Here is an 11,097-nt window from a genome sequence, read left to right as displayed (position 1 = left end):
GATAATGTCGAATGAACTGTATTTGATTATTGGTATTTTAATGTGAGAAAGTTTTGTAGATTTCAGAATTCAGGAACATATTACAGCTTTAAAGCGGGGCATCAGCAAAAAGAGAACAAAGACACAAGTCATGTTGTAGAGAGATGAAGTGAAGCAGAAGCACTGATATATTTTCCTTGTAAATGCTCGACGGTGGAACAACAAACCTTTCAACGCTCGGCTTCAAAGTGCCCTCAGTAAACACACCAAGCCTTTGTGCATACTGGATGTCTCTAAATGGATCTTCACATCCAAACTTGAGGCTGCTGAAAACTGGGTCTCCTCAGGTGACATTTGTTTAACACTAGAACAGAATCACAATATCATTTCATTCAACTTAGGAGATGATTTCTCTGAAGTGTAATTATGGACAGTTTAGTGCAGATAACAGAGGATAGGGAAGAGCCGCTGCTGCTGCTCATATAAAGCTGAAGATAAACAAAGATAGAAAGATCTACAGCAGAAAGACAGAGCTTCTGCACCTGAGAATATCTGAGTTTCACAGCGTATTCCACAGCATACTTAGCATTCTGCAGACAGAAATGAATCAATGCTTCAATTAAAGCTCCAACAATGAAAGAATGAAATAAAAGAAAGCCACTGCAGCAGCTAACTGTGCAACACAAACCACACCATATCGCTTCACAAGAAAATGTGAGGATTGTAATAAATACTTGTTTACAGCTTTTGCTCATTCTTTATGAATGATATGTTAACATATTTATTTGCTTCCTCCACTTTTTCCTCTTCCTTCTGTTACTCGTGACTTAGCGCCACCCTTCAGCGTTTATTCTTTTGGCTGCACTTTCACGCTCACAAGGAGATAAACCATTTTTGTGAGCCCATGGTTTTTCCTCTAGCACTGGCCTCAGGTCAAACTTATGGGTTTAGCATGGCCACTACACCTAGCCATCATCTATGTGAACATGCTACTGAACTTAACTGAAGACAGGCTTGGATTCTTTTGTCCAATGATTATTTACATCAGGTAACCAAATCCTAATGGGTTTTAGTCTGTGATAGGCAATAGATGGTCCTGCAGGTATATACAGTACAGCATTCTGGGGAGCTGAGGGAACAGGTGTGCAGGAAGCTGCTGCACCTCCTTATCTCTTTTCAGAGTTGATGATTTCACTAAGATTTAATGTGAATTAATGCATGTATAATCTCAACCCTTTCAAGCACAGTCAAGAAATAAACCTCTTTTTTTTCAGGACAACCAGGGCTATCACAATATGTATGCTGAAATGATGTCACAGGAAGGGATTCATAGTTATATGACTATATAAACAAAAGAAAAAACTAAACGGGGTGTACCCTGCCTCTCGCCCAGTGTCAGCTGGGATAGGCTCCAGCCCCCCTGCGACCCTTGGCGGAGTGCAACATGGGAAGTGGCTGATGGAAATGTATATTTTCAGCAGTTTTGTAGCATAGGCCTAATTAATATAAAACTGTCGAATGATTGATTTAATTCTGGTTTGGAATAAAAGTGTAAAGCTAAACCTTCAGCTTTGTGACATCTTGTTGCTAGGGAAATTAGCTAATATGCACTGATGTAGTATAAGCAGGCTTCAAACACAACATGAGTAAAAAATTGAAATAGCAGAGTGAATGTAAAATATGTTCAACTGTGTTTTTTGGAAGGTCTGATATATTTTTGAATGTTGTTTTTTCTCCTAATCATGACTCACCAGAGAAAACCACAGCTCTGCTCTCTGTTTAAACATTGAAACAACGACCTCCTGTGGCCTTGTGAATAATGACTGCTGTCTCGCAGAGGTAAAGGTGGCTGAAGTGGGACATTGTTATCACAAACTGTATGACCTGGACAAACGAGACAAGTGTTGGCATGTTGTTTCCTATGAACAGTCAGAGTTGGTTTATTTTAACCAGGACCACCACCATTAGATGAATCATCCAGCTCACCGGACCATCTTCATGTGGATGTAACTGACTAACTGAAATGACTCCACTGTTGATTTGGACTCCCACAGTGACCTGGCTCTTCTCTTGACTCACACCAGCCACAGAACAGAGATAAAAACATATTCCAGCTCTGTCCTTTGAAATAAAATAGCAGACATACAGTACATGAAGTGAAAGTTTATCAAAGGTCTGGTAACTGAAATACATAAACATCCATTCACAGAATCAGAAGGTGGTCCTGTAAAATCTGTCTTGAGGAAAAGTTCCATCATTGGCCTGGAAACCAATGAAGAATGAAAACTGCTCTGAGGCCAGAAACATATGATCTGATATTTAACATTTCTCCTGGTGTTTGATTCACTGAAAAAATATTGGATTCATCTTAATCAGCAAAGAAAACAATCTTCACTTTCAACATGTTTGCAGACAGTTTCTACTTCCACATCCAGCAGATCTGATATAAGTCCAACACTCACTGAGAAAATCTATGTTGATATAAAATACAAATATTCCTGAGAAAAATAAGTGGCTCTTTAGCTGCTAAACTCGCCAGCTAAACTCTAACTGTGTCAGTCTGCTGAGCAGGTAGTGTACGGTGGCTTCATTAAAGCTTACTCACTCACACAGCTACCTGCTGCTGTGAGTGATACTTTGAGAGTGGAGTTTTGGGAGGAGAAAACCAAAATACTGAGCTGAGAGGTTAAAACGTTCGGTAAATAAATGTGTAGTCGGAGACATTCCAAACTATTTTTAAGATTAAGGCAAATATAAACTGATCAGATTAAGCCAATAAGCCATCAGTTTGCACATCAGTGTTCCTATTCATTTTTTACCTTCCCAGGTGGTTTTACTGGCTTACAGAGACACACATGACACATGGTTTGAAGACAGGGGTAGAGTGCTCTGAATGATTCCTGACCCATTCCTAAACTGTTGCATGGACTCACTTACACTATGTTGCCAGTTTGTTGGGTACACCTAGTTAAAACTAATCCAAACTCAAAGTGCTCGCGATACGCCTTCTGTGTAGACAGGATGTATTACAACAGCTGCACTAAATTCCTCCATCATGAAGGTTATCATTTGTAGTTTTTGTTCTTGTTTTGAAGAGGTTTTATGTTTTATGATCATTTTTGGCAACTACAATTTGTGATGCAGTTGAAGTATGGAACATTATTCTAAAAGGTAAAGTGTTTCTAATATTTTGTCCACCACCTTTATATGAATGAGGTGACTAAATATTAGAAACACCTCTCAGTATAATACAGCACAGTTCAGAGGCTCTGCAGTGTTTCCAGAGTCAGTCTTCCACTATGGGCTAGATTCCAGGAGTTAGACTGTAAGGCGCAGAAGGAGAGATGGAGTCAAAGTGTGAATTAAAAGGTGTAATGGGAAGTTAGCTGTGTGTTTTGGTCTGATGCTACAGTCACAGACATTCACGTCTAAAGGGCTGGCCCTGCTGAAGGGAGCTGTCTGTGAGGGAAAGGCAGCGCCATACAACCTGGAAGCTGAAAAAGGATGGAGCTTTTAGCTCTCTGTGAGAAATGACTCACAGTGAGCTACACCTTTAAGGACACACCCTCTGTGTCTCATACACACACACACACAGAGGAAGAAGTCAGTCTGTCAGAATGTCCGGAGCTAATCTGCTAACCCCTGACAGCATGTTAAAAAAAGTCCATCCTTACAGCTGTCTCTTCACTCATCACATCATTTCTTCACCAACCCTTCATTCATTGCCCTGGCTGACTGTTCCCAGGAGCCTGTTGTCTCATCTGAACTGGAAAACAGGAGGTAATGCTGGGTTTCCTGGAGCAGATTACACAGCTGTATCACCGACAAGACATTTCACCCTGACTACAATTTGGTAACTCAAATACTGTAGAGTTACAGTGGAAACTGTGGAAGTCTTGACTGAGCAAGGAATTTTGTGGATAGTGACACAGACTGAGAAAGATTATTTAGTCAGACTGAGACTCTAACTGGCTGTACATCCAGTGACCGCTGCAATGCTAGTGTTAAGGCATGGACTGTCATAACTGTGGATAAAAGGCCATGTAGAGCAGGCACGCAGGAATAAAAAGAGCACACACAAAAACTCAAAGACTGAAAAGAAAGGAGACGCTCTAAAACAAAAAAAGATGTTCACACAGTTAAGCCTGGTAGTGGAGAGAGCTAGTGAATCTGCAGAGGATGAATTGCTTGCTGCAGTAAATACTGTGTGAATAATGAGAGCTCAGAAAGCTCTTAGGCTAAACCCAGGTTGAGGGGACATTTGGTGAAAATGCAGACAAATACTGGGTCAAAGGCAGCATTAGGGTGACGCAAAATCTATGGGAAATTCCTGCAGTTTTTATGGCGTACGCAGGACATCAAGTGCACATGAAAGGACTGACAGGCGTGGCTGTTGAATGGCACGGCCAAATTTCAAGGCTTCCAAGTTGATGTTATGAAGGGGGATGACAAAAATCCAGCTAGCCTGAACAGTCAAGAAGCTGTCATGTGGTTCCACTCACCTGTAGGCCATATTGGAAAAACAAAGCCACATGCTATCAGACCCAAGATGGAAGCTGACCTGGACACTGATCAAGAATGGGTTTTGGAGCCTGTGATGATCAGTGAGTGGGCCACACCCATCGTTCCACTCCGCTAAGGGTCCCAGGGGGGCTGGAGCCTATCCCAGCTGACACTGGGCGAGAGGCAGGGTACGCCCCGTTTAGTTTTTTCTTTTGTTTATATAGTCATATAACTATGAATCCCTTCCTGTGACATCATTTCAGCATACATATTGTGATAGCCCTGGTTGTCCTGAAAAATAAGGTTTATTTCTTGACTGTGCTTGAAAGGGTTGAGATTATACATGAATTAATTCACATTAAATCTTAGTGAAATCATCAACTCTGAAAAGAGATAAGGAGGTGCAGCAGCTTCCTGCACACCTGTTCCCTCAGCTCCCCAGAATGCTGTACTGTATATACCTGCAGGACCATCTATTGCCTATCACAGACTAAAACCCATTAGGATTTGGTTACCTGATGTAAATAATCATTGAAAAAAAGAATCCAAGCCTGTCTTTAGTTACGTTCAGTAGCATGTTCACATAGATGATGGCTAGGTGTAGTGGCCATGCTAAACCCATAAGTTTGACCTGAGGCCAGTGCTAGAGGAAAAACCATGGGCTCACAAAAATGGTTTATCTCCTTGTGAGCGTGAAAGTGCAGCCAAAAGAATAAACGCTGAAGGGTGGCGCTAAGTCACGAGTAACAGAAGGAAGAGGAAAAAGTGGAGGAAGCAAATAAATATGTTAACATATCACTCATAAAGAATGAGAAAAAGCTGTAAACAAGTATTTATTACAATCCTCACATTTTCTTGTGAAGCGATATGGTGTGGTTTGTGTTGCACAGTTAGCTGCTGCAGTGGCTTTCTTTTATTTCATTCTTTCATTGTTGGAGCTTTAATTGAAGCATTGATTCATTTCTGTCTGCAGAATGCTAAGTATGCTGTGGAATACGCTGTGAAACTCAGATATTCTCAGGTGCAGAAGCTCTGTCTTTCTGCTGTAGATCTTTCTATCTTTGTTTATCTTCAGCTTTATATGAGCAGCAGCAGCGGCTCTTCCCTATCCTCTGTTATCTGCACTAAACTGTCCATAATTACACTTCAGAGAAATCATCTCCTAAGTTGAATGAAATGATATTGTGATTCTGTTCTAGTGTTAAACAAATGTCACCTGAGGAGACCCAGTTTTCAGCAGCCTCAAGTTTGGATGTGAAGATCCATTTAGAGACATCCAGTATGCACAAAGGCTTGGTGTGTTTACTGACGGCATTTTGAAGCAGAGCGTTGAAAGGTTTGTTGTTCCACCGTCGAGCATTTACAAGGAAAATATATCAGTGCTTCTGCTTCACTTCATCTCTCTACAACATGACTTGTGTCTTTGTTCTCTTTTTGCTGATGCCCCGCTTTAAAACTGTAATATGTTCCTGAATTCTGAAATCTACAATACTTTCTCACATTAAAACACCAATAATCAAATACAGTTCATTCGACATTATCCAGTCTGTCTTTCAGTGCTTCTTCTTTTTGCCTGAAAATGAGCTCTTCAGTGAGCTTAGGATGTGTTCAAATGTAAATCATTTGCTGTTAGTGTGTCATATGTTCATAGTAGTAAGTTGTGTTATGTTGTGGGACAACAGTGTGCATTAACAACACATTCAAGTCACTTTAGAATCCATGCTGGTGTGTCTAAAGGTGCCTCCACAATAACCTTTCTAGTCACATTCAAATAAACTACGGGCTTTCATCTCATTGGATTCTTAGCACGTCCAAGACCAGGTGACCTACACTCAGTACTGTGTCTGAACACATCTTTCAGTTATTTATTGGTGAGCTCTTTATGACACCAGAGAGCATAAATTAACACACTGAAAGTGAAAAGGTAGGTCCACGTAGCACTGATGATGCAGGGTGATGTCATCAAAACTGTCCAATGAGTAAGACACCTGTTGGTCCATGTGACTTCATGATAACTTTATTGTAAGTCACTGCAATTGAAAGCCAATAGGTCATTTTCTCTTTTTGTGGTTTGGTTGAACTGAACCTTTAATTGCATCTTGAAATTTCTACATTTTATCTCGTAACAGAAAGACGACCCCTCTGCTTTTTACTTGTGCACTTGGTCTCTGGCAGTGAGAATGAGGATTTGCTCTGCAGGAAATACATATTCAAAAGTTCTCTCTGTTGTGAACTCTAATCAGCTAAAGTCTTCTTTCAGCTCCACTAAATCAACCCCAGGCCTCAGGTCATTAAAGTGTCATCCTAATGCTAACAGCTCTCTGTTGTGGAGGTTGTGCTCTGCATTCCCACTAACACTGTGTGTTTGCTGCTGTGGACCTTTTTCTGTTGGTGTTTTTATTGAAGTTCAGTGACTCAGTGTGCAGTACCATACCATAAACTACTTAACAGGTGTTACAAATTACATGAGGGCAAATGGACCAGGTTCTCTCCCGGCCCATTTGGACACAGGTTATCTACTGTATCATAGTGTTTAGCATGTTTATAGCAGGGTGATGCTGCTGACGCTGTATTCCTGAAAACCAACATCTTCCTCTTTGCAGGTGAAACAGGAAGCAGTTTGTGTTGTTGTGTGAAGAAGTATTAAGATCCTTTACATAAGCAAAAGTCTCACAAAATAACACAAACAAACTAACCAATCGAGTTCCAGCAGCTCCTGTGTTCTAAAATTCCTGTTTTTCTCAATGGAGTCTGGTGGTGATATAAAGTGATGTTTGTGGTTAAACAAAAATGATCCAGCTCTTTAATAAAAAGCTCTGTCTCTGTAGGAATCCTATCCATAATCTGTCAGCGGCAAAAACAAGCACTTTGGTGGATGTACTTTGACAGTGTCCATTTGATTACATTGCAGCAGCTGACTTTACTGCAGAGATTCCAAAGATTTTTGTCCCTGTCAATCATTTACAGCCAAAAACATGAGGCCTAGGTTAAAAAAATACCAGTTATCCTTTACTGAAACACAGGATTATTAGTCCTGTGATGTGAACACATTAACTTGTATCTCTTCTCCACAAGTAATGTCAGCCCTTATGGGTGGTGAGCCACCAGGTCCCCTGGCATTAACCCTTTTCCATTTAGTGGTGTAGATGGACAGCTGTAGGACCGATGGTCTCACTCTAAAGACATGTAGCTCTTTCTGTTCAGTCAGTTGTATATGATAGTTTCTCATTCTTTTAACAGTGAAATATTAACTCTGTGCTGTAATTAGACACATGATCATTATGTATCAAACCTGTGAGTGCCCACAGAACTCTTGCTGAGGAAGCTAAAGGCAAAACTCCTCTGACAATTGACGATATTTATGTGGTAATGAGGTTAATAATTATTGAAAAACCCTGCTAGTTGATATGACCACAACTGTTGAAAAATATCTGGTTTTTGGCTCTTTATTATTTCTATAAGTGGCTCGATTGTTGGTCGTTTGGTTTTACATGCGTTGTTCTTGTTTAATTATTAATATTTCTTGGTGTCAGCACGAGAAGAGAGAGCAGAGGAGATCCTGATTTCAATGAGGATACTGATTAATTAAAGTTATTGTAGTTACTAAATGAAGGTTTTAAATCTGTGTAAAAAATAAAAACAGTATGGCGTCAGAAGAAACTTTTACTTCTAACGTGTGCATGCACAGACATAATGCCAAATAATATTAACACCCAAATGACAACAATACTAATATTCAACTGAAATAGCTTGGTGTCTGATTTAGAATCACCAAACTGTCTGGACTTTTGCATTGAAATGACAATAAGCTGTGTCACAGGAGTTTGAATCAATAATCTATTAAGCTGCATCAATCACTGAGCATGTAAACAGTGGACCAATCATAGTGAGTAGAACTCCCTATGAACAGCCAGTCTTAGCAGTCAGGTGCTGGTTGGCTGCAGGAATCCCCATCCTGATGTCATCCTAATGTGAAGCCAATTTATTTTCCAAAGATTCTTTTAGAGCATTTTGTCTTTTATTAGTTTTAATAGTTGACAACTTTGGAGAGATGGGTAATAAGGGCAGGAGGAGAAGGTGCTCCAGTCAGAAATGGAAGCATGAATATTGTAGTTATGTGGTATGTGCCTTTACCATTTGGCCACCAGACACTGTTTGCAGTAATCTCTTGCTGGGTATGGAGCTGTACTGCAGTGGAGAGAGGAATCTTAATTATCAGCTGCATTTACTGTGCAATCCTGGATAATATTGTTGACGTTTGCTTTCATCTCCCTGAATAAATGGTTTACATATTTAGAATATGGTTTAACAGTGTGATGGCTCATGCGGTTGTCCTGCTATGATTTTATGACTAGCAGAGTCATTCTGTCTTAGGAGGGTGACAGTAAAATCAGAACTGTGTGGACACAGCACACTTTTCTTTAATGCTGTATAAGAGTTCACCTGCTCTACATGGTTTAAAGTGCCTGATGTCATGGCTCCCAGTTGGAGATGTTGGATGGTTCAGTTCATTCATTTTATGCAGAAATAAACACATACATATCTTGATAAATGAGGCCCATTATCTGCATTCCTGTTGTGTGCTTGTGTCACCAGCAGAAAGGCTCACAGTTCCTCCACATTAACAGTCTGCTGCACCTCAGGAACATCTTCCTGCTTGATATGGCTCTTGATTTATGTGGCTGTCATGGCTGACGTGCAGTGACCCCTGAACAGCCCAATAAAATATTCATATCTATGCAGGAATTCATGTACAACAGCTTCCTTCCTTAAAGTCAGTAAGCAGTAATACAGAGGTTATTGAGGGAAAGTCTTAGTTAATGGCCTAGTAGCTGTAGAATATGATCATGCAGAGTCAGGGAATAATAAGTGTTTAATAATGACTAATAAAGAGCCAATATGCATGTGAATAAGCAATTAGTTAATGGTGAATAAGTGTAATATAAAGTGTTACAGAATCCATATTTCACTAATACTCTAAGTTGTGGTAATAGTGTACTGTACAAAATACAATCTGGGATCTTAAAATGTCCCACTGCACATTTTAGCTTAACATTTCTAGGTAACGTTACCACTAGCTAGCTAACATCTCTTGTGGTGTAATGTTCTGAAGGTAAGGGGTCATGGCATTTTTACCAACTCCATATCTGATTCAACCAACATTTTTTAAATACATACATTACATGGTGCTGTATCAGTGAGCGTATACTGTGTAGATTTTCAATTAAACTATGAGAAATTACTACACACTACACAGTAATTATTCTGATTATATACCTTTATTATTTATTCTCACTATACTTGTTGGGTCTGACAGCATCATGCATTAGGTCAATGGCAGGTCCCCACAAAGATAGGTGTACAACTGTACGTGTGTGTGTGTGTGTGTGTGTGTGTGTGTGTGTGTGTGGTTTCACAGAGAAGGGAAAGGTTCTATTATATGATAATGAGCCTTCCATTCATCTGCTATGATGCATTCATTCTAGAACTAAGTGCTTCTCCACAGAACACTCACCTAACCAGAGCCTGGACTGAGTAACACTTGTCTTCAGTGGGAATTTGCATTCATCTATTATCCAGCCATCTGTTTCTTTATGCTCTGTTGTGTCTTTCTTCAGGTGACTTGGAGAGCTGACACAGAAGAAGAGGCCAGGTAAGATTTTCTAATTTGACCAAAGCAAATCTGATGACAAATGTTTAGCTTTACATGTATCTAGACCAACTAACTTATTTCATTTCTTTATATTTTATCTTCTAATCCTTCCTCTTTCTAGAAACTGTATTCATTTTCAACATGAGTAGTTAATGTTTCAAATATTATTTTGCATCCAGCAAGTACCTGCTTCCAACTTAAAACACACGGAGAAATAACTAGGAAATATTTGGATGAACATGCAATAAATACAGGACTGATTCTACATCAGCAATGAGGTTTTTCTTCATAATTAAGACACTGACTTTCTCTCAGTATCCTGGGAAGGTGGACAGGAGATCAGATGTGTGATGGTACAAGACGTCCGTCACAAGCTCGTTCCAGAAATGAAGAGACAAAGGAGGCTCTGGAGCCTCAGAGAGAAGGTTAAGGTTAAGGTTAAGGTCAAGGTTTGTAACTGCAACCCACACATGCACACACAAACATACAGCACATACCCTTCATGGGCAGCATTGTGGCTCTGTGATTAGCACTGCAGCCCCACAGAAAGAAGATGCTGACATCTTCTTGATGTCTCAGTTCTTCTTTCTGTGTGGAGTTAACATGTTCTCCTGGTGCTTGCGTGGGTTTTCTCCGGGCACTCCGGTTTCCTCCCACACTAAAAAAAACATGAACCTTAGGTGAATTCAATAAATCACTAAAAAAGAAAATTCATTTGTTGGTCTTTGTGTCTGAATATACAGCCAGTTATACCACCGCCTTGGTTTGATGGTTGTTTGGTTGGTTGGTGTAGATTTTCTGTGTTTTAATCTGTGTCAAATTTCCACATAACACATTATATCATGACTTGTTAGTCAAGCTCCTTTTCAAAAACAAATACTGTGACACTTATGGAGACAAAGGAAAAGACAAGAAGTCAGCCTGTCAATAGAGCTCTCATACAAAGTTCAACATACAAATTC

General features: G+C 39.9%; 1 long non-coding RNA gene across 1 annotated transcript; it reads left to right on the top strand.

Moving 5' to 3' along the window:
* The first annotated feature begins 4,917 nt into the window (after positions 1-4,917).
* On the top strand, positions 4,918-10,587 carry LOC108892242 (uncharacterized). Its single transcript, XR_001962439.2, has 3 exons — positions 4,918-5,818; positions 10,101-10,135; positions 10,451-10,587. It is a non-coding gene; the product is annotated as an uncharacterized LOC108892242 (long non-coding RNA).
* Positions 10,588-11,097: the final 510 nt, after the last annotated feature.

The sequence above is a fragment of the Lates calcarifer genome, unplaced genomic scaffold, assembly GCF_001640805.2.
Source record: "Lates calcarifer isolate ASB-BC8 unplaced genomic scaffold, TLL_Latcal_v3 _unitig_2133_quiver_977, whole genome shotgun sequence".
Lineage (NCBI taxonomy): Eukaryota > Metazoa > Chordata > Actinopteri > Centropomidae > Lates > Lates calcarifer.
This window is presented reverse-complemented; position numbering and strand designations above follow the sequence as displayed.